Here is a 5,505-nt window from a genome sequence, read left to right on the forward strand (position 1 = left end):
AAAGTTTCACTGGAGGACAAAGGTGTAGGCGCAGTAGTACATTGAAGCATACCAACCTTAGTAAGTATATCAGCAGCATATTTTTCTTGAGTAAGCCGAAGACCATCATAAGTCTGCTTTACCTCAATGCCCAAAAAGAAGTGAAGAGGTCCCAAATCCTTAAGGGCAAAATCATCTCTGAGATCATGAAGAAGTGCACCAATAGCCTTATCTGAAGAGCTTGTCACAATGATGTCATCCACATAAATTAGCACATATATGATAATGCCGGACTTGTTAAAGAGAAACAATGATGTATCGGCTTTGGAAGGAACAAAACCAAGACTGTATAACTTGTTGCTTAACCTTGAAAACCATGCACGAGGAGCCTGCTTCAAACCATAAAGAGCCTTATCAAGCTTGCATATGAAGTGTGGAGTTTGAGGATTTTCAAAACCTGGAGGTTGTTTCATGTAGACCTCCTCTTCCAGAACGCCATGTAAAAACGCGTTCTTGACATCTAGCTGCCGCAAACTCCAGCCACGGGAAACAGCAACAGTTAGAACAAGTCTAATAGTTGCTGCTTTGACCACTGGACTGAAAGTATCCTCATAATCAATGCCATATCTTTGTTTGAATCCTTTTGCAACCAAACGAGCTTTATACCTATCAACAGTGCCATCAGCATTTTTCTTGACACGATATACCCATTTGCAATCTATGAGATTACGAGTAGAACTAGGAGGAACAAGATGCCATGTCTTGTTCTCCATCAGAGCATTGTATTCTTCTTGCATGGCTTGACTCCAGCGAGTATCATCAAGTGCTTCAGCAAGATTGCTAGGTTCACCTGTGGAAGTCAACATACCATATCGAATGGTGCCATCAGTATATTTCTTAGGTTGTTTTATACCTTTTTGTAATCGAGTCGTCATCCTTGGCACCGGAGGTGGAGGAGGTGGTGTCGGCGTTGACAAAGACTCCTCCTCATGCTCCTCACCCGAGCCATCATCGACATCATGAGCAGACGGCGAGGGTGGCGACAAGGAGCGATGTCGGGATCCTGAAGTGGGGGACGCGGAGCGTTGTCGCTGCGGTCGTGGACGAGTTGTGGGGGACGCGGAGCGTGGACGACGCCCAGGCGACCGGTGGCGACGTGGAGACACCGGGTTGGTGCGGAGCGGGGAGAGGTTCCCGCCCGTGTCTTCGCCCTGTGCAGCGCCGGCACGTGGCGAGTGCGGACGCGACGTAGAAGGCTGCGCAGGCGCGGACTCGGAGGACGACGCGGGAGAATCAGCTCCGGGATCGACGTCCGTCAGGTCGACAGCAGTATCAACATGGGATCTGCTGCCAGTTTTGGCATTTTCTGCCACTTGGCAGTGCTCTTCCTCATCATTTCCTGAGACATGTTCTGCAGTATCTTTTTCTGTATCATTTCCTACATCATCTTGAGCATCCGGAGTAACATTTTCCGGAACAAAAACATTAGGCACAACAGGCAATGGCATATAGTCATCAATATTTGCATCCCCATGATGTGATGATGTATTTGTGGGCAAGAGAAGGATGTCTTTTTGAAGACGCCGTCCAGCGTTGGGATTAAGAGTAGCAAAGGGAAAAACGCTCTCATCGAATACCACATCACGGGAAATATAAACACGTCCAGTAGAAGGATCAAGACACTTGACACCTTTGTGGTGAGGACTGTATCCTAAGAACACACACCGAACCGACCGAAACGACAGCTTTCGTTTGTTGTAGGGGCGCAAGTTTGGCCAACAAGCACAGCCAAAAACGCGAAGAGACTCATAGTTGGGTGTGGCTCCAAGAAGACGCTCTGTGGGTGTATCAAAATTTATGACTTTGCTGGGAAGAAGATTAATGAGGAATGTGGCTGTAAGGAAGGCTTCATCCCAAAATTTTAGAGGCATGGATGCATGAGCAAGCAAAGCAAGGCCAACCTCCACTATATGACGGTGTTTGCGCTCAGCAGACCCATTTTGCTGATGAGCATGGGGACATGAGACATGATGTGTGATACCAACTTTTTGAAAGAAACCGTGGAGTTTTTCATATTCACCTCCCCAGTCGGTTTGCATAGTAACAATTTTCCTATTAAATTTTCGCTCAACAAGTTGCTGAAAATTAAGGAAAACTTGATAAACATCAGAGCGCTTCTTAATAAGATATATCCATGTAAATTTGCTAAAATCATCAATAAAACTGACATAATATTCATGCTTGCCAACAGAAACAGGTGCAGGACCCCATACATCGAGAAAACACTTGTTCCAAAGGAACAGTGGATACACCTGGTAGACACAGGATATGGCAACTGATGACTCTTGGCTAACTGACAAGAATTACAAATATAGGGATTTATTTCAGGTGTATGAAGAAGTTTATGTTTCCTAATGATCTGCTGAACTACAAAAGAAGATGGATGCCCAAGACGGCTGTGCCATGTAGAAGATGGCAACTTTATTGTACTGCAAACTTGCTTGAAAGATGACCCGGTAGAGAAAGGCACTAGCGGGTAGAGACCATCTTGACAGGGACCTTTAAACAGAATTCTTCTTGTGGCCAGATCCTTTATCAAAAAGAAAAAAAGGATGGTACTCAATAAAGACATGATTATCAAGTGTAAGCTTATGAACAGACAGCAGATTTTTAGATGCACTAGGAACATGAAGGATATTTTTAAGATGTAAAGAATGATTAGGGGTATGCAAAATTGAATGACCAATATGACTGATTTTCATACCATTGCCGTCTGCAGTATGCACACGGTCATGTCCCTTGTACTTGTCGTGAGTGGTGAGCTTGTCCAGCGCGCCCGTGATGTGATCAGTGGCGCCTGTGTCGGAGTACCAGTTGGTGTCGATGCCATAGGCTGCAGCATGGGCAGCCTTATCATGACGGTCACCATCATCATCAGAGTCATCATTCCCATAACGCCACCAGCGATCCATCGGCAGGATGGCCGTATATCGTGCAGATCTGACAACGAACATCAACAAAGGGGGTAGGGGCACGATTTGGCCTCCCCTTGCCTCCTCCATGACGGCGCCTATCATCACGGCGCTTATCATCACGACGGAGCTCGTCACGGCGTCTGTCATCACGGCGCCAGTCATCACGGCGCCTATCATCACGGCGCCTATCATCGTCGCGGCGCCTGTCATCGCGGCGCGGCTCGTCACGACGCCGATCATCGCGACGTCGATCATCACGGCGTGGCTCATCACGACGCCTGTCATCATCACGGCGCCTCGTATCATCATAGCGAATGTCCTGAACAGGGACTGAACTACTGCGAGGGCGATTGCTGAGATTTGCTGAAGAAACAAAAGGAGTATCAACATCATCACTGTCAGCCAGCAGAGATTGACGCATATCAAAGGCGCTGATCTGGTTCATCACATCATCAAGGGTAATGTCGGGTGTATGATCCACCCTATCAACTAACGAGTTGTAAGCACCACCAAGACCAGCTGTAACGTAGCCTATCATCTCTTCATCATCAATATTTTTCCCCGCAGCAGCAAGTTCAGATCGAAAACCTGTCATCTTGGAGAGATACTGTTCAGCAGTCATCTCCTTCTTCTTTGTGTTGTTGAGGGCGGTACGCAGATGGGAAACTTTTGCCTTAGAGGCGCTAGCAAACATCTTGGAAATAGTTGCCCATGTATCGAGCAGTGGAGGTTTTGTCGAGGACGTGTGCTAGGATGTCCGGCGAAAGTGAATCATTGATCCACCCTTGAACAAACTGATCCCGGGCAGCCCAAGTTGCATAGTCAGGATTTGGTATTGTGATCTTCTTCCCATCTGAATCAGTGGCCTCTAGGGTTTTGTCCGGAGCGGCGTCAGAGCCATCAAGGAGGCCAAACGCAAGAGCACACCGAAGGCGCGGAAATACCAGGGCCTTCCAGAACAGCATGTTGTCACGCTTGAGCTTCAGCGACGACGACGGTCCCAGGCTGGTGGCGAGAGACGCCATTGACGAGGACGAAGACATAGCTTGACATGGGCTACTGAGATCGTGGCGATGTTACGTCGTGTCGTCGATGCGGCGGCGGTCCAAGGAGAACGGCGGCGGCAGATCGTGTCGTGTCGTGGATGCGGCGGCGGCCCGAAGAGGACGGCGGCGGCAGATCGTGGTCGTGGTCTTTGGCGGCGGCCCGGAGTGGACGGCGGCAGTTGTATCTGCGACGGCGGCCCGGAGAGGACGGCGGCGGCAGGGGTCGTGATCTTGTTCTTGGTTGTAGAAGCGGCGTGCGGCGGCGGCGGCCCGAGGTAGACGGCGGCGGCAGGCGGCGGCGGCGGCTAGGTCACGGAGAGGACCCGCTCTGATACCATATAGAATTGTATGGCGGAAACGATGAGCTCGTTGGAGCCCTCGGGTACGTGTTATATTAGGTTGGAAAACGCCCCAACCGTGGCTTACAAGGCTTATACGTAGAGGGGTAGGATACTATCCTATACCCAATACATATACATGTTACAATGTCTAACAGTGTTAAGAGTCGTCATCGTCACATGTTCCATTGCCCCTATATTATGTAAAAAAAAAAACTCGATATACGTACAGCCGTGCCTGCCTTTTCCGTTTCATCATGTCTATCGTTAGTACCTCTTGTTACACGCTAGCCCATGTATGGGCGTTCGTGCTCAAATAAAAGGTTATTGATGTTAGATCAGTACTGAAGTGAATTTTCTTGTGATCACGGTTTTTGAATGTTGTATGTACTCCGATTTTCTTCTTTTAAAAAAAGTCCCCAGAATATATGCAAACTTCCATCCAAAATCTTGGTATATTATTGAGAAATCTATATATATACTTCTTATAATGCAAAACTCCACTAAATGCAATTAATATTAATCTATCTTCATATGCAAGTCATCCACATCATCTATTTCATTAGGCTATCAAATATCAATGTTATCCCCACTAGCATTTATTGTTGATGATCTTTACATGCAAGCTATTCATGTTTCTGTTGTAGCATCTTGAGGGATGTAATACTAGTGGAATGGAGTTTTATTGATGTTATGTCAACGACTTGCGTACTACATCATGCAGTGGTATAATAGGTCACCGCAGCTGCTTCCGCTCTCCTCAGAGACTCGGCCGAAAGAAACAAATGGCCGCCACCAATGTGTCATGCCACCCCCCACCCGTACCCCACGCCTCGACCCCACGCAGTCGTCACGGTTCCACCTTCCAAACACTCGAGACTGCACCCGCCATTGTATCATGCGCATATCTCCAACTATCAATCGTTGGATGTGTTGCATCTTAGTGGGCCAACAGTCTACTCCATATAGCTTCTTCATAGGTCCTATTGACATCCTATATAACATATATTTTAGATTTTGTGGGACCTTCTTGTCACATAGGATGTTGGATGCTTTTAAGCACTCCATCCATTGTGCTTTGATCATATGGGAAGCATCCTCGTTGTAGGAAGTCCATCCATCTTGTCACATAGGATGTTGGATGTTTGCAGGCACTTCATCCATCAT

Source organism: Lolium rigidum, chromosome 7 (genome assembly GCF_022539505.1).
Source record: "Lolium rigidum isolate FL_2022 chromosome 7, APGP_CSIRO_Lrig_0.1, whole genome shotgun sequence".
Classification (NCBI taxonomy): Eukaryota; Viridiplantae; Streptophyta; class Magnoliopsida; order Poales; family Poaceae; genus Lolium; species Lolium rigidum.